Below are 19,977 nucleotides of genomic sequence, written 5' to 3' on the forward strand. Positions count from 1 at the left end.
GAAAGTGGAGATAAAATTATCTCCCTATTACCTGGCTGTCGCTAACACCAGCTAGCGATAGCTAGTAGGAGATAGCGACCACCTTGGGCCCCGCTTTGCATGTCAGTGATATTTATCACTAATGACATGCAAAGTGTGCGTGCCAAGATGTTAGCGACTGGAAACAGTTGCTAACATCGCTATCTCCTATTACCAACTTTTGGAGATATTCGCGCTAGGCGGGAATATCTTCAAAAGCTAACACCTGCCCCTGAGAAGTTCTTAGCCATGTTATCCAATGGTAGATGGATAACATGGCTAAGAGCATTAGCTCGGTAATGCATGAATATCGCTGACTTTTCAGCGATATTCATGCATTATTGCCGATTTTTATCGCATTTGCGATAAACCTTGGTAATACCAAAGTTTATCTGCGATAAAAATCGCCGCAGTTCGGCGATAATTTTTTATCTCTAACCAAGCAATAGCGATAATTATCGCTATTGCTTGGTAATATGCCCCTCAATGTGCTCTTGCCTTAGGAATTTTTCCCCCGAATTATTCTTAATTATAAAAGGGGGAGTATTTGCATAATTATTGGTAATTCCACGTCAAAGAATAAAATTGGATTACTAAAATGACTCGAATTACTCCGGTGTAATTGAAATTCCATTCAGGCCTACTTTTAACCAGAGCACGAGTGAGAAAGGCAAAAAAAGTAGAAAGAAGGAGTAAGAGAAAGATAAGAAAACAGGGAAAAAGAAGAAATCAGTGATGGAAAAGAATTTGCAAGAGAGAAATAAAGAGAAGGGAAGTGTAGGGTGGTGAAAGAAAGGGGCCTAAGATTGAATAAAGGTTCGCAGTCTTGATATTTGGCACCCCAGTATTGGGAACTGCCAGCAACAGGCTCCTAAAGGAAATGTGTGTTACTGCAATTTGTTTAGTAAATTAATCACTTCTGAAAGTGGAGCTGCCATGGCTGAGAGGACAGTGAATGAACATTGCTTTGGCAGCTCTGTGTGTTTGTGACCCGCAACCCGAGCCAGTCAGCTGCACTCTTGAAAGGCTACTAGAAGCCAAAGAAAACTATCTAATGCAGAGGTTACAAAATAATTTTAACCTCTGTCTTTCTCCATGAGCATGTGTCTTATGGCTTTGCAAGTTAGGCATGGAGTTATGTCAACATTCTTGCTGCTTATCTTGAAGTTTCAAAGTAAATGTGCAATTGGTCATAGAGCAGCAAAAAAAGGTTTTAGTCCACCTTAAGTGCTTGCGCTATCTTAAGGGTAAAGAGGAACCCACGATTCAAATTCACACAGTTAAATTATCTGCACCATTTGCACCTACGCCAAGCAAATACAGCTAAAATGTATCCTGGTGCGTTAGACCACTGCCGCAGATGTGGGGAAGCCACTTTGGAATTCTTTCACATGCTATGGGACAGTGTTGAGATCAGGCAGTAATGGCTCAATAGTGTTACTCTTACCACAGCGGTCTCCAACCTTTTGTGTAGTGAGAGCTACTTCTGAACAGTGAAAATCAATCGGAGCTACCGAAAGCCGACCACCTTATCTATCATCTCACCTCTACATTTATAGTGCATGAAGAGGGCTTCTGGGTGCTTTAATAGTCAATGATGAAGCTCCAGTATGAAAAACTACTATTTGAAAGCTATTGGCCACGCTATGCTTGGCAATGTAATGTAGGCAGACAGGGGCGGTTGGTAAAATAATCCATGCCACCCTTCCCCCCCAGACTCTCCAGACGTTCACCTGCTACACTGTTTCTTTGCACCAGTTGCATAGCTTCCATTGGTGCAGCAGGAGCAGTGGCACCAGGCCCAAACGTCTGAAGGGCCCACTGAACCCTGATTATTGCTGCATTTTGTAGTTCAAACAGAAGCTGGGAGGTGCATTTCCTTCCGTGCACTGGAGCCCCTGAAACACTGGCCACTTACCAACTCAAGCAGTTGTGCGTTCCCAAAGCACAGACTTGGCAGCATCTCAGCCCTCCGTTACTGAGGATTACGGAAAACTCCAAGGTGTGCCAGGTCCCCTCAGCACTTGAATGATAGCCTGAGATAAAGTCAGACGATCTGATATAAGAAAATTGTCTCAAGAATAAGGAGTGCTGGCGAGAGGGTCCTTATTCCTGTCTGAAGAGCAGCAGAGTGAACCTAGGTCCAGGAGTTGGAACAGTAAATATTATTACAGTAGAGGCAGAGAAAGTAGAGAGGGTGCCAAGTTTTCAAACAGGCACTAGGAGCTGCAGGATACAGGGGTAACCTCCAGCAGCCATCCTATTTGTACTACTTTAGGAGGGGTAATCTAGGCTCGGATCTATAACTTACAACTTATGGTACTTTGCCACTGTCCAATGTGTTTGCCACCTAGTAGAATGGTGAAATACCCCTTTATTTCACACGCAAAACACCATTGTCTGAGTGCCCACGAAACAATGCCCGTTTCCAGTCCACTCTCACTGCAAACACGTTCTGCTGTTGAGTGACAATTATTGAGACATCTCTGCAGCAGCAGTAACCGCAAGAGCACACCTCAGAAACTCCCCTTTTTAAGAAGCACGCTATTTATGTTGTGTTTTGTATGGTGTTCATTATTGTGAATTATTTGAGTTCACTTACATTTATACTTTCAATTTCCTGGCAGATACTGTTCATTGAAATTGTACAGGCGTTTTTTTTCTGAAGGACAATTTTGTTTTTCTCTGCATTATTGTGGCAATGTAGAACGTGAAAACTTAAAAACACAGCCAGGTAAAATTACCATTCATGGCCTTCTTCGGACATGACACTAATTATACTGGATAGCAATACAATAATTGCGAGGGCCTTGCACTGGGCCCAAAGTGCCACACGCGCTAAAATAATTTGGTGCTTAGGTTCTCACGCCCAGCGTGCTATCCCAGCCAACACATTAAACAAGCTCACATTCCTTTTATTTATTGTTTTGAATTACCTCCATGAAGCTGGTCCTCCAAATATAGCCCCATCCAGGGCTTTAAGTGGGATGAAAAAACTGGGGGGTCTCCAAAAGGGGCGTGGCTTAAAGACATGTACGTTAAAAGTATGTTCTTAGCATAGTGTGTCACATGACTTGTATTTTGCTGTTTCAGTCATTACATCCAGATATATGACACAACAAGTAATATCATACCTACAACAAGTAAGGACTATTGCCTTTGTCAATGGTTGTTAGTTGCATAAGATAAATAAGCAGCAACTATAGCTCGTATATAATATTGAAAAAGCTTCCACTTAAAGCCCTGGTGACACCACGGCAATGTTGCTGCTCCTGAGTTTTCAAAAAGAGAAGGGAAATCCAGAGAGAAAATGACTCTTTGATTGATTTCCCATCCCCTACAATGCTCACCTGGCATGACGTCATGCCGTAACTTCTCCACTAGTAAGAAGTGAGCAGTGTGAGCATGGGCACATAGATGTGTCTGTTGTCACTGCAGTCCGAAAAAAAACCCGGCTGTGCCAGGACACGAAACAGAGCCAAAAGAGACTTGTTTCAATGCCTCCTTTAAACAAGCATTTACAATGCAATGGTTTCGCCTTTGGAAAAGTTAGAGATATTGGCATTGTAAATTTATATTTATGTGTTGGTTTTGAAAACAGATAAATAAATGGCATTGTCATTTACATTGCCATTAGCCTCTGCAGTCACTCTGCAGTCCCTAGCACTCCATAGCACTCCCTAGTCACTCTGCACTCCCTAGCACTCCCTAGTCACTCTGCACTCCCTAGCACTCCCTAGCACTCCCTAGCCCTCCCTAGTCACTCTGCACTCCCTAGCACTCTGCACTTCCTAGCACTCCCTAGTCACTCTGCACTCCCTAGCACTCCCTAGTCACTCTGCACTCCCTAGTCACTCTGAACTCCCTCACAATCCCTCGCACTCTGCACTCCTTTGCACTCTGCACTCCCTTGCACTTTGCACTCCCTAGCACTCCATAGCAGTCCCTAGTCACTCTACACTCCCTTGCACTCTGCATTCCCTAGCACTCCCTAGTCACTCTGCACTCCCTAGCACTCCCTAGTCACTCTGCACTCCCTAGCACTCCCTAGTCACTCTGCACTCCCTAGCACTCCCTAGAATTCTGCAGTCACTCTGCACTCCCTAGCACTCCCTAGCAGTCACTCTGCAGTCACTCTGCAGTCCCTAGCACTCTCTAGCACTCTGCAGTCACTCTGCACTCCCTAGCACTCCCTAGCACTCTGCAGTCACTCTCCACTCCCTAGCACTCCCTAGTCACTCTGCACTCCCTAGCACTCCCTAGTCACTCTGCACTCCCTAGTCACTCTGCACTCCCTAGTCACTCCCTAGCACTCTGCACTCCCTAGCACTCCCTAGTCACTCTGCACTCCCTAGTCACTCCCTGCACTCCCTAATCTCTCTGCACTCCCTAGCACTCCCTAGTCACTTTGCACTCCCTAGCACTCTGCAGTCACTCTGCACTCTCTAGCACTCCCTAGTCACTCTGCACTCCCTAGCACTCCCTAGCAATCTGCACACACACCAGCTGGCCAGGCTGACAAGTAATGCAGCCAGACAAAAATTACAAATCAAATCAGTGCAGTAGAGAACATAAAGGGCTAAAAAATGTAATAACAAACATCAACCAATAGGCAAAACGGGTGACAAACAACACAATGGCATCCCACTAAGAACATTTTATTTGAAACCAGTAGATAAAACATTGCATTTTAATCCCACCCAGCACATTTAAAAATAAAACTATGCAGAGTCATCCCAACAACGAACACCTAAACAAACAAAAAAACAGGTGACTTAAACCACTAGTAGTCCTGACAACAAACTGAGGAAATATAAATTTTTTGGTCATGTTATGTTCCCTAGCGCGTACCCCACCGACTCCATGTACAAGCTTAAAGTGCATGTAACTTCCCTCCTGTGCCAGCTATGAAGACGCAAATACATTTGCGTCCAACGTTAACTTGTCCTCTTTCAGATCCACCCTGAATGGACTATATAGTCCGTTCCTAAGTATGCTATGCCAACGTCTTTTTGTAGTGTACTTTACATGTTTTTCCTGCTCTGACAGAGTAGGCCCTGAATTTCTGCCATCGAGCCTCTTTTCTGGCTTCGGACTATGGCAGCCTCAGCCCAGGTTGCATCTGTACCCGTGAACTCTGACTTACTTTCAGCGCGGCCCCTCGCGCTCAGCTCAGCCTGCTTTCTGCCAAGACTGACTATAACCTTCGAGTTATCTGTTCCGCTCCACGAAAATGCATTCCTGCCTACTAGCTTCAGTAAACATCCTCCCCAGCTGCAGAGCCAAAAAGGGCCGACCTGTCTCAGTGCAAGTAATTCATAGCCTCTGTTACCATGCTCTCATAGAAGGCCCCGTGCCCCCACGCTTCTCATGTAGACACTTAGGCGCTTATACACGCATCCACAGTTAGCATAGAATAGCTTCTGCCCTAGAGACCTTTCCGTCCAGATAATATGGTTCCTAAACATCAGATATCAGATATGATAGAAGTACAAGTTGATCTGACATGCCAGACTTCTGTCTCTTTCCGTCAGTGTAAATGTCAAGTCCCCTGCACCCCGTCAATCACACGTCATGCAGCTGCGCGCGCATCCCAGCTTCCGATTTCTGCTGACATTGCAATAATTCTGTTAGCACCACCCCTTGGTGCCACCCATTTGCGTCACCTATCTGTGACGTTTCTAGCACACACCTCCAGTTCACGCCTCTTGACTACGTACTAGTACCACGTGTATACTGTTATCTTGTTTTCTCTCAACTGTTACGCCTCCTGCACTATTACTTATGATGTGAATTAAGTATATAAGCTATGTATTGTTAATAAACTGGAGCACGCTCATCTATCCCTTCTGACACCCCTGTGGTGTTCAGAATCCGATATCCTGGTCACGACCATTCCTTTATGAGGAATAAAACCCTTAGAAACTCTAACACCACGGACTCTGTCTTTTTTCATCCGATCTGAGTTATTATTGATTAAGTACTTACCTGCATAGAAATTAAGAGAGTAAATTAATTATTTACGTCATTTTGGCGCCCGAATAGGGACCCCTCCCCCACCTCACGCGCCGGTTGGTGCGTTGCAAGCTCTGTCCCCTGCCATCAGTTAGACGGAACCTACGCGTACTGGCAGGATTTCCTGCATCTCCCTCTGGCCCACGGAGGTGACGAAGACTGCGATCAGTGCCCAGACGAGGCGGTGAGGAGTGCGGAGGATCCCGACCAGAGCCTAGCCGAAAGAAGCAAGGTCCGAGGTGTCAAGAGGCCCACCAGGTTTTCCGAAGTTTTCCGAAGTTTTCCGAAGTACCGAGTCGAGTCCAGTCGAGTTTTCCGAGGCCTTCTGTTTCCGTGCTTCCCGGTGAGTACCATTGCTGGGACGTATCTAGACGGGTTTGGGTACACAAGTCCGGTCTGCACTGTTTTTAGGCAGTGTATCTGTACTGTTTAGCAGTATATCTAGTATTCTGAATTTCTGCACTGTTACACCAGTGTATCTGTACTGTTGAGCAGTACATCCAGTATAGGGGGTAGTCATCTATGTCTCAAAAATGTCTTTTCATGTGATTAATGTTGTGGTATGAATGTGACCGTTTAATGTGCATTTTTGTGTTTCTTGTATAAGGTAGCTGTAACCAGTATTAAGTAGTAAGGATCGAGTATTCAGTAATAAGTAAGCAAAATGCCGTTTTTCAACAAGTTAAAGCAGATAGGAACTAGGAAAGGGATACTGGAGGAAGAAATTCCTATTCCCCCTAGGGACACTCCAGGTAACTTTATGTATCATAAACATGGCATAGATGCCATATTGTATCTGGACTTATGGGCCGATTACACCAAGCACCTAGACGAAAGACACAGATGGCCTGTTACCGGAACATGGGATGCCGAGTGCATCATGAAGGTAGAAGAAGCATTATGGAAAAAGAAAGCTAGACAATCACAGAAAGACGCCATAGAATTTTGGCGTAAGGAATCACATAAGCGTGCTGAGAAAGCACTCCGTAGAGAAGACAGACTTAAAGAATCAGACAAGGCCCAAGAAAACGAGTTAGTTATTGAAGGGATCCGAGTAAAAACAGAACAAATAGACCGTGCCCGAAACAATATTGTAAACGGTATGTATCTTGCAGCCGAGGGCACACCTGAGGCCCTATCAGAAATACCGAAAAACTTACCGCCACCATTAGTTCCAACTAAAGTAATGCATAAGACTACTAAAGACATATTCCTAAATTCTTATCTAGAGGATGTAGCACCAGCTTACACCAATCTGCCTGTTCGTGCCCTGCCTACTGACAGGGACGGGGGTGGCACTACGCCCCCAGATCATGTTCCGCCAGCTCCGCCACTTCCCATACCGAAAACTGACCTACCGAAACCACTCCGACCTGATCCCACCAAACGACAAATTCAAGTTCAGGTACAGACTCCACAGGGAGATAATGCCCAAGCATCCGCTTCAGGAGGTGCGACTGCGGGTCTTCGGACCCCGCCATTAACACGCAGATTCAATTTCAGGGACACGCAGAGTCCTCTCACGTTCCAGTCACCCCGACTTGACGCATTTAAAGAAAACATTTCCGTTTGCAGATATGATCCAGTACCCGGTAAAAACGATTTAATGATATTGGCATCACTACGGTTAAGATCTGCTACTGATATATTGCTATGCTATGTAGGAATGAAGGACCGTCTAGATAGAATATATGAGTTTGTTCAGACAGGGAAAGACCCTGACAGTATCAAGGATGCCATGGAGAAACAGAAAGTTGACATTCAAGCACAAATACTACGATTTTTTATAAACTGCCTAATAAGAGAACGAGACAGGCCCGGAACAGATCAGAGTGAATTAGATGCACTAAACAAGTGGGGACAAGACTAAAGCATTACCCGGTTTAATAGTACAGGTTTTGCCAAGATTATTGACAACTAGAAAGGAAGATTGGGACGCAATCTCGTCCTGTAAACAGAAACATGATGAAGATACTAGCGACTTCTATTCAAGATTCGAGAAATGTTTCATTATAAATAGTGGCCTACAACCAAGTAGCGAATCATATCCACACCTCTTTGTATCAAAACTAGTCGAGAATTCCCTACCATTAGTTAAAAATAGAGTGTACAAGGTTGAAAGTACTTGGCAGGCAAATACGCCATCCCAGATGTTACAAATGTTACAATATCATCAGAACAGAATTAGAGAAGAACAAGATCAGGAACAGAAACGTATGAAAGATACGAAAATGAAAATGTTAGTAGCTCAGACGGTCCCAGCCGACGGTCAGAGAAAAGGTGGGACCCAGACAAGTCACACTACAGCTCCCGTTAAAGGGACATGTAATTACTGTAAACAGCCAGGTCATTACGTACATGAATGCCCAGTCCTGAAACATAACATCTCAACAGGTAAAACTAAAGAAAGACCGCATCCGCCTAGACAAGATCAGGTTCAGCAACAGACCTCACAAAATGTACAGCCAATGCAGAATACACAGCCTATGCATGCTCCATCTCATACAGCACAGACAGTAGCAGTACCACAGCCACAGCCCATTGCCGCGACTCAACAAGTTTCACAACAGATGTATCAGTATGCCCAATCTGCATATCCGGATTACCCCCGATATACATGAAACAGCCTAGAGAGGGAAGGTGGTTTGCCTCTTATTGAAATTCCTGTAGATCAAGAAGGTCCTTATGTACACAGTCACGTATTGGGAAAAGACAGAAAGTTTTTAATTGACACAGGGGCAAGCCGCACCACAATCAGTCATAATGAAGTCCCAGGGGCACCCCTCTCAGGCTCGCAGAATGTTTCCCTTGGTTTTTCAGGACAGCCTATTGTAAATGAAGTATCAGAACCAGTACCCTTGGCTGTGGGCCCATTATCACGAGTTACAGATTTATTACTTACGAACTCATGCCCAGAAAATCTGTTAGGAATTAAAACTCTGAAGGCTCTAGGAGCTATAATATGCTGTTCCCCGGAGGGAGTTAGACTCTTTCTACGGGATTTCAAGGGTCATTATGTTTTACGAGATTTTGATGTCAGATTGAAAAATGTACCAGATCACCTATGGGCAAAAGGCCCAGCTGACGTAGGTTGTATGCATATCACTCCATACCGTGTTACACTCAAGACAGGAGTTGTTCTACCCAGAATCAGACAATACAAGTTACCACCCGATGCTGTAGTGGCTTTACTGAAAATCATTGAAGAGCTTATTGCCCAGGGAGTGGTCGTAGAGACCGACTCCAATATCTGTAATTCACCCATCATTCCGATTCTTAAACGTACAGACCCCAATGCACCGCCAGTATATCGGCTGGTGATTGATCTTCGAGAACTGAACAAATGCATTGTACCACAGTACCCTGTGGTCCCCGATATCTCTTCCCTATTGACTGCCATTGATTCAGAAGCAACGTTCTTTACTGTAATCGATCTCAAGAACGCCTTCTTTAGTGTACCGATTGATCCAGAGAGCCAATATCTCTTCGGATTCAGTTTAAATGGACGAAGTTTCAAATTTTCCCACGCACCTCAAGGATTCACAGAAAGCCCCAGCATCTATAGTCAAGCACTGAAAAGACAACTAGATTGTATTCAAATGCCAGTTAACACCGCTTTACTACAATACGTCGATGATCTACTGATCACCGCACGAAGTGAGCCCGAATGTGAACAAGCATCATTGACAGTTTTACATTTCCTGGCAGACAAGGGACACAAGGTGTCTCCTTCGAAGCTACAATTCTGTGTTCAGCAAGTTGTATACTTGGGTCACTTGCTGTCCAAAGTGGGGAGACAGCTCACTCCCGATCGCATTCAGTTAATTGTAAATATGCCACGACCCCAGACACAAAAGGAAGTGCGGGCCTTCATAGGCCTCACCTCGTACTGCAGACAATGGATTCCTCAATATGCATTTCTAGCTAAACCACTCATCCAGTTAACGACGCAGGAGGCAGCGACTTCGACTGTCCTCCCTTGGACTCAGGAACACACACAAGCCTTTGAGGAATTAAAGAAAGCATTATGCCAAGCACCAGTTTTAGCGACACCATGTTACAGCAAACCGTTTACTCTTTTTGTTACAGAACGTGATGGTACAGCATTGTCTGTCCTCACTCAAGATCAAGCAGGTTCACATAAGCCTTGTGCTTATTTTTCAAGTACATTGGACTCAGTAGCCCAGGCACTCCCTGCGTGCTTAAAGTCAGTAGCAGCAACAGCGTTAGCAATAAGACAGAGTGACTCAATTGTTTTAGGCCATCAGTTAACAGTACAAGTTCCACACTCTGTAGAGGTTCTTTTAAACAGAACTCAAACTCAACACTTGACTATAGCACGACTGACAGGTTACGAATTGACACTATTCCAGCCACACATAGAAATCAGACGCTGCAGTATCCTGAACCCAGCAACACTGTTACCTACAATTATGACAGATCCAGCTCCGCATGATTGCATAGGGATCATTAATGCAGTAACAAAGCCCCGACGAGACTTGACAGATGTTTCAATGACAAATCCAGACCTGACACTTTATGTGGATGGTTCATGTATGAGAACAAGTACAGGAGAATTAGTGGCCGCATATGCAGTGACCACTGAAACTGAAGTTAAAGAAACACATCGTATTGACACACTGTCTGCTCAAGCGGCAGAGCTCATCGCTCTGACCCGAGCCTGTATTCTAGCCAAGAACAGAAATGTCAATGTATACACTGATTCCCGTTATGCGTTCGGAGTTGTACACGACTTCGGCATGCTATGGCAAGAACGAGGTTTCTTGACCTCTCATGGTGCCAAGATTCAACATGGTCCCCTCATTCAAGCACTGTTAGAAGCAATACATCTGCCTTCAGGCATATCAGTCATGAAGTGTAAAGCACATACTAAAGTCACAGATTCTGTTTCCCAGGGTAACGACCTAGCAGACCAGACAGCAAAACATACAGCACTGACTCACACTCAGACAACTGATACAACAAAGACAATAGGACCGACAAATTGCATGACAGTCAGGGATCCCGCACTAGATGTTATCGATATTCAGACACACGCTACTCCAGAAGAAATAAAGAAATGGATTGAACTAGGAGGGATCCAGACAGATCAAGGTTGGATGACGAAGGGAAAATCTACATGGTTTCTCCCTGACTCTATGGTTCAAGTTATGATAAATACAGCACATAGCCCAGCACACCTAGGAGAGAAAGCGATGTTAGACAGTTTACAAAATCTCTGGAACAATAAACACTTACGAGCAGCAGCGAAACAGAAAGTGCGCACTTGCATGATCTGTTGTCAGTTCAATCCAGGTAAAAGTGTCCCTGTAGAGCAAGGTGGATTTCATCCTCCCGATCACCCTTTTGAAGTCCTCCAGATGGATTATATCCAGATGGACCGTTGTCGAGGATTTAAATATGTTCTCGTAGTCGTCTGTGCTCTGTCCCGCTGGACCGAAGCATACCCAGTCCCAGATTACACTGCTCCGACCACTGCCAAGCAGCTGGTTCGTGAATTCTTCCCACGATACGGCTTGCCTCGTGTCGTGTACTCAGATAACGGTCAGCCATTCTCATCTGCATTAATGAAAGAAGTTTCTTTATTACTGGGATACCAGTGGAAATTCCATTGTGTCCGACATCCCGAAGCCGCAGGCCTTGTAGAGAGGCATAACCAGACACTAAAGATCCGCCTTGCCAAAATATGTCAGGAGAAAGGGGTCGACTGGATAGTCGCCCTGCCAGTGGCACTATTCTACATGAGAATGGTTGCCCATTCGAGATCAGGGCTATCTCCGTACGAGGTGGTCTTTGGCAGACCACCGAATATGTGGGGGACACCCATTCCGAAAAAGATTACTGATGTTGATTGTAATATGTTGACAGATTACCTTGCCTCCTTGATGTCTGCACTCCAATCATGTCGTTCACAGGTTGCCGCAGCCTTCCCTGACAACACTGATGTAAAGCCACATGATGTCCGTCCTGGCGACCTCGTCCTAGTGCGTAATTTTGATAGAAAGAGTCCGTTGGAGCCCCGCTGGAAGTCCCCGAAGACCGTTCTTCTCACCACGAGGACCGCCGTGAAGATCGAAGGGAGAAAGGGGTGGGTTCACACGAGTCATGTGAAAAAAATTTTTGGACTGAAACCTGATCGAGACTCGTCCACCCCCACCAAAGACTGTGTTGAGCCTAAAGACTTTACAGAATCTGAACGAGAAAAGACTCCCCAAGAAGATTATCGCATGAAACTCCGATCTAGCAAGTCAGACAGTTTAATTGTTTAAGTCCTCCCCTAGGTGAATCGGTTAAATAGTTTCTGACATGTATCCCCTAGATCGAGATAGAGAGAGAGAGAGGCGAATTAAGAAACATGTATATTGTAAATCACTGCGTAGTCACTGTATAGTGACACTATTAATCATGTTTATTCTGAGTATTCTAATTATTGTTGCTAGCACCCTGTTACCTATCTATTACCCTATTTTCAAGCGTGAACAATCTGTTTATAATGTATCTGCTGAACACACTTTTAGTGAGTTACCTCCTCACGAGCTTTCCTACAGACTTGCGCTGCGCAACAACACATTCATTAGTATGCTACACCATTCTCATCGAACTAACAATGCTACAAATTGCTGGATATGTGGCCGACTCCCTCCCTACCAGAACTACAAGGGAGCTCTGCCCCTCTTTCCGTACCCATTCACTCACAATGGCTCCTGCGGAGCATGGTTTAAAATAATTAATTCCTTAGATCCTGATATTGCTGTTTTCGATGGGGGCTGGGTTTGGGGAAACCTGAACTTAGTCCTGCTTGACGTCTGTTACCCTGATAAGGAGGGACTCCCCACTAGAACAGGAACTGATCTAGAAAATGAAGTGTATGGATTAGGTAATTACACAATTAGCCTTATGATTCTTACTGTTGAATCAGAAGACACGCCAATTATACCCACTATGTCAGTATTGCCAGTTACTGGTGCATTATGTATCAAGAAGAAAGGTTCAGTACACTTAGGTCATAGTAAATGCCCTACTGTGGTCGAATTCAGTGATCATGGTAAATCGTCCTTTAAAGCTATTAGTCATTCTTACTTTGTTTGTGGTCATACCGCATACATACGTCTACCTCCAGATTGGGATGGTACCTGTTACATTGCATTCCTTCTGCCACCTGTTTTCCTAGCTCCCCCTGATTACCATAGAAATACTAATCTAGTAAAGAATAGACCCAGAAGAGATATCCCACTTGTCGACTACACAGAAACGGCATGGGAACAGTACACCGATTTTAATAAAGGATTCTTTTTCTTTTTAGGACCTGTTCAGAATAGTAAATTAATACGTAGATTAACTAGAACACTTGAAGCAGTAGTGAATGAAACTGCCTCCGCCTTAGGTAACTTAACAGAAGAGCAGTCCGCCATGCGGGTTGTTGTCCTTCAGAACCGTCTTGTTATTGACGTCATCTTGGCAGATAGAGGTGGAGCCTGTAAGGTCATCGGGTCAAGTTGCTGTGTTTTCATACCACAAAACGCACCATCTGTATATCAAGCTATTACACGTCTCCATAAAATTGCAAATCAGATACATCAGAATCCAGGCACCTGGACTTGGTCCGGTTGGTTCTGGACAACGTTAACTGCTTGGGGATGGAAAATCCTATCCTTCCTAGGCATTGGCCTAGTCCTAGTATTCAGTTGCTGCCTGTGCCTGCAGTGTGGGCCAGCGATTTGTGGACTGTGTGCCACTTCTTGTATTGAACATTCCAGTTTTTTCTCAAAACGTAAACGAAAGAAAGAAGAACAAATGATGTTACAAGAACAAACTGATCGATTTATGAGGATCGATATATCATGAAGGGTCCGTAGGGAACAAGGAGGGAATGAGGAAATATAAATTTTTTGGTCATGTTATGTTCCCTAGCGCGTACCCCACCGACTCCATGTACCAGCTTAAAGTGCATGTAACTTCCCTCCTGTGCCAGCTATGAAGACGCAAATACATTTGCGTCCAACGTTAACTTGTCCTCTTTCAGATCCACCCTGAATGGACTATATAGTCCGTTCCTAAGTATGCTATGCCAACGTCTTTTTGTAGTGTACTTTACATGTTTTTCCTGCTCTGACAGAGTAGGCCCTGAATTTCTGCCATCGAGCCTCTTTTCTGGCTTCGGACTATGGCAGCCTCAGCCCAGGTTGCATCTGTACCCGTGAACTCTGACTTACTTTCAGCGCGGCCCCTCGCGCTCAGCTCAGCCTGCTTTCTGCCAAGACTGACTATAACCTTCGAGTTATCTGTTCCGCTCCACGAAAATGCATTCCTGCCTACTAGCTTCAGTAAACATCCTCCCCAGCTGCAGAGCCAAAAAGGGCCGACCTGTCTCAGTGCAAGTAATTCATAGCCTCTGTTACCATGCTCTCATAGAAGGCCCCGTGCCCCCACGCTTCTCATGTAGACACTTAGGCGCTTATACACGCATCCACAGTTAGCATAGAATAGCTTCTGCCCTAGAGACCTTTCCGTCCAGATAATATGGTTCCTAAACATCAGATATCAGATATGATAGAAGTACAAGTTGATCTGACATGCCAGACTTCTGTCTCTTTCCGTCAGTGTAAATGTCAAGTCCCCTGCACCCCGTCAATCACACGTCATGCAGCTGCGCGCGCATCCCAGCTTCCGATTTCTGCTGACATTGCAATAATTCTGTTAGCACCACCCCTTGGTGCCACCCATTTGCGTCACCTATCTGTGACGTTTCTAGCACACACCTCCAGTTCACGCCTCTTGACTACGTACTAGTACCACGTGTATACTGTTATCTTGTTTTCTCTCAACTGTTACGCCTCCTGCACTATTACTTATGATGTGAATTAAGTATATAAGCTATGTATTGTTAATAAACTGGAGCGCGCTCATCTATCCCTTCTGACACCCCTGTGGTGTTCAGAATCCGATATCCTGGTCACGACCATTCCTTTATGAGGAATAAAACCCTTAGAAACTCTAACACCATGGACTCTGTCTTTTTTCATCCGATCTGAGTTATTATTGATTAAGTACTTACCTGCATAGAAATTAAGAGAGTAAATTAATTATTTACGTCACCGTTACCTTCACCAAGAACGGGTGACTTAAACTACTTGCAGTCATCCCACAAATACATCCCACACACACACACACACAACAGTCATCCTAACTGGAACACCTACTAGATGAGTGACTTAATCCACAAGCAGCCATCTCAAACACAATTCAAAATAACCAGGTGACTTAAACAACGCACAGTAATCCCTCACCACACGTTTCAATAAAAACCGGGTGACTTAAACAATGTGCAGCCATCCCACAACTCTATCAAGAACAGTGACTAAGGTACATGCAGTAATCTAAATAAAACAAGGAAAACAAATCCTGCCACAGTTACTCCTCACACGAGCAGAGCATATCATGACACAGATACTCCTCACAGAACCTAAGTGATAATATAGAACACATCCATCAACCACACCATGAGGTGCCAGAAGAAATTGCACCTAAGCTTCACTCTAAACTGACTGAGCATGTAAATTGACCCTAGATGAAATGACAAAACAGCCACAATATTAGCAACAAGGTCAAATGGAAACAACACGTTAAACGTTGATACACTGGCTTTGTTCCAAGATATGAATTCCTTCCAAAACTCGATAACATCTCGGATCACGAACCACCAGTCTTGTGTGTCCTCTGACCAGACCATGTTATAGCTTGCAACTGACGGCCACATTCCAATGTCCCCTTCAAAGTGAGCGCAACTAAAGATCACCTTGCCTTATGTTCATTACTGTGTCCTCTGGCCTGATGAGCAGTTGCGTCCTTGGGAAACAGCAGCGGCATCCTGTTGTATCTTCCGAATGGCTGTGCCAAAAAAAAACAAGTACAGGTCTCAGAGGAGTACCACGGTCGTGGCAGCCTACGGGAGGGGGGACGGGCTCACGGACAGCGGGAGGGGGGACGGGCACACTGACAGCGAGAGGGGGGACAGGCTCACGGACAGCGGGAGGGGGGACAGGCAGGGGATTCTAGACACACAAAGACGTAAAAATATACCGTGGAACAGCAACAAAACACGCAAAAACGTAAAACAAACAGGGAGACGACATGAAACGGGGGACACGTACAAAGGGAAATCAAAATTATAAACAAAATGCTGCTTACCTGATCGGAAATGAATCTCGCAGACCACTCCGGATAAAGACACTTAGAAAATGACCAAAACATGGCGTCCAACAAAAAAAAAAAATAACATCCGCCCACCGCCGCATGACGTAGCCAAAGCGTAAAATTCTCGGGAACGCCCACGAATCTGCTCCGGGATTGACAGACAGATCTCTGTTCCAATGGCTAGCCTCCATTTATGGAGCTAGCCAATGGAACAGAGGGGCGGGACAACACACACACACTATACACAAAAGATTTTGCCTGCGCCGAAAAGCTGCGCGGGGCGCAGCTTTCGACCAGACGAAACCTAAAAACTGCAGAAGCTTAGACCCGGTGAGACCCGGCCCACTTATAGCCCTAGCCCCACCCTGTATCACAAAGTGGAGTCAGATCCCTTGCTAAGCCCATTGCGGAGCCTCTTTAGAGATTTGTGTCCCAGCTCTCTGCTGCTCTGCTTCAGCCCGGCTCCAGGTTCTATGCCAGGCGCTGTCAACAGCCACGGTCCCGGGCCAGTTTCAAGACTCCGGTGCTGCACTGCTGCTTGCTGCCACACAGGCCCATTTGCAAGTTAGAGCCCGTCCGAACTTGATTGTAGCAGGCACGGTCACAAAGCGTCCCTGAGTGCAGTTTTAGACAGCACAAGGTAGGAGGCACACTACCGCCTGATGATGGGATTTTGAAATGCGCAACCCGTCCTCCTTCAGCTGAGCCGATAGCAGCTGGTATGGACTTGCAGATTAAATATCCAATACAAATATGCAACATTTAAACTACAGTGATATTTTGTTGTAGGTATGACATAGCTTTGTTAGTGAAGCTACTAGGTCGCGAGCTCCTCCGATGGGGTTGGTGATCTACCAGTAGCTCGCGATCAACCGGACGAGAACACCTGTCTTAGAAGATAGATAAACAGTAAACAGTGGGTAGTCTCCCCCATGATATACCCTACTTGGTCTAATGGATAGCCTTGAAAAAGCAAAAGCCTATTGACGATGGTGCTAGATGAGCAAAACGTAACCATGAACTGGAAAGTAAACTGAGCACCTGACACCAAGACATGGCTAATGGCCATCAAGAAATTGTCCACAACCGAGATTACAGCTATTACAATTCAACAGAAGAAACGGGGAAGCTCGACACAAAACGACTGGGACACAATTATAATAGCGCTGACTTCCAAAACCGAACAAACGTCCCTTTGATATAGGATAGATAACCAAACTAGTCAAGAGTCCTGTATATAATACACTGTCTCTTCTGATTCTCTGGTAACCTGGTCACCAAGTACAGCAATATACAACAAGCATTGGTAATGCATCGGTCTCGCCAATGTATTGAATAAAGAACTGTTTTCATCAATCATCGTTCGGGAGAAGGAAAGGGCTCCCTTACAGATAACATCGGAGTGGAGAGGATGTGGTACAGTGGCCAGAGCTGCTGACTCAAGAGCTGGGGATTCCAGTTCGAGCCTCATCCGCGCTGAGCAACATCCTGTGATTCTATGCATATCACTTAATCTCTGTGTTTGATAAGTTGTTATATATATATGCTGCAATAATAAAACGCAAAACATTATGAAAGTATAGTTCCCCTAAGCGGATGTTAACAATATTTCGGGGATGGGTAACTAAGAGAAGCAGACAAGAAGGAGAGGTAAGTGGAATGCACAGGAACGAATGACGAGAAAGCAAGGAGACAGGATGTAAGTTCCTTTTAAGTTTATATTAAAAGCTATAGATTTCTCAAGTTCAGCGCAAGTGCTGTGCAGGCGAAAGCTAAAAAGGAGCTTATGGCTCTTTCACTTCACACATACACCATAAGTAGATCAGTTACAGATGGTGGTCTTCCGCTATCTGGTTTAGCAGAATAAAACCAAACTTCTAATTAACACAGAGAAAACTTAGAGGAGATATTTAATAATGTATATGTATTGTATCATAGACTTATACATGTATAAGAAATTTAACGATTAATATATGAGCACCTTGGTAATCTACAACACAGTCTTCAAGGATCCACAGAGACTCCAAAGTTCATTTTTCATCTTCTTTATTACGGAGGTGCTGTACTGCTCCAATGACCGTGTCCCGCGCTCACTACCGAATGACTTCTGGCCCCCTTCTTTTTCAGGGACAGTGACTGCAGCAGAGTCTGCTCGAAACCTGGGGTCATGTTTGGCCCCAACCTACAACTGGACCTCTTCGTTAACAAAACCGTAGCCACCTGCATGATGCTGCTTCGGATGTTGCGTAAAGTCCTACCACTGCTCCCAGCGCAGGCTAGGCCAGAGATAGTGCGGGGTATAATCCTAAACAGATTGGATTACTGCAACGCACTGCTTCTGGAGGCGCCTAGAATGCTGGTGGGTAGGCTGCAGCGGGTCCAAAATATGGCAGCTAAGCTGGCAATTTCTCGACCGCGCGCTGCCTCTTCCACCATGGCACTACAGGATCTACACTGGCTGCCTGTTCATCAGCGATCCTTTTTAAAGCATCCTGCTGGTTTTTAGAGCTGTACATGGACAGGGTCCAGTCTTGTGGCAGAATTTATTCTCTTGGTATTCCACTTCTCGGAGCCTACGCTCCTCCTCTGCATGCCTGGTGACGGTCCCCAGAGTTCAGAGGACAAGGATGGGAGGTCGGTCGTTCAGCTTTGCGGCCGCTAGACTCTGGAACTCTCTTCCGCTCCTGCTAAGGAGTCAGAGTGAATTCTTAGCTTTCAAAAAAGGGCTGAAAACCCATCTGTTTCCAAGAGTAGTATGAGCTCTGCATCAGTGGTTTCGGCTTGCTGAGTCAAAGCGCCAGGATACCCTCTGGGTGGCAGTGTAGCGCTATATTAGTATGCAAATACATACATACATTTATTTGAAATCTTCTTTTCTTTAAACACACAATCACAGCCCAGCCAATACGTTTTGTCCCTCACAAGGACTTCCTTAGGTCTTATCATTCGTCACAGTGTGGTGAACCCGGCATGTGGTTGGCCATTTGTAGTGCAAACTTGTGGCTGCATAACCGGAATCCTGACTAACAGGATATGTGTGGCCTAAACCATGCAAGATGGCTATCTATTTGAATACAATGAAGCAAGAATAGTTAAGCGGGAAATGATTTCAAGAACAATTTTAGGTGGAAAGGCAATTATTACAGGCTTATCTGCTGATGGGTGAATAACTTGTAAGTAAATTGCATACTAGGTTCTCCACAATACTGCTCTAATTCCTCTAATTTACCCATCCCAAGATGGCAGACACCTATACTCGGTTGTTAAACTTAAAAAAATAACATGAACCAAAACGCTTTTAAAAATATAGGAGAGGCCCAGCAGGATAATGCAGCTGCCAGACTGCCAAAAAAGCAAAATTTAAATTAAAAAAAGAATGTGACAGGGAGGAGAAACAATGGTTCAGCAGTTGGGAGTGAAGGTGTTAAATAAACACCAACAAGAGGCAGAATGTAATGTAATGATGATACTTGTAAAGCGCACTGTTACCCCATCTCGGGGTGTCCTGGCGCTGAAGACCGCTGGGGACCCGTCCTGGCTTTCCCTGTGAGATGGTCCCTTCTGGGTATCTCCAAGGTGAAACCAGGCATCCCCGGCGTCTGTGGGGGCCGTTGTAGAGATGAGGCAAGCTTAATGCCCAGAGTTGCCGAGTGTGATCCCTGGTTAGAGTAGGCACTGAGGCGAGAATTATCGAGTCCGTTGACCCTGGTCCACAACCAGAAGCAGCAG

The sequence above is a fragment of the Lissotriton vulgaris genome, chromosome 1_1 (genome assembly GCF_964263255.1).
Source record: "Lissotriton vulgaris chromosome 1_1, aLisVul1.2, whole genome shotgun sequence".
Lineage (NCBI taxonomy): Eukaryota > Metazoa > Chordata > Amphibia > Caudata > Salamandridae > Lissotriton > Lissotriton vulgaris.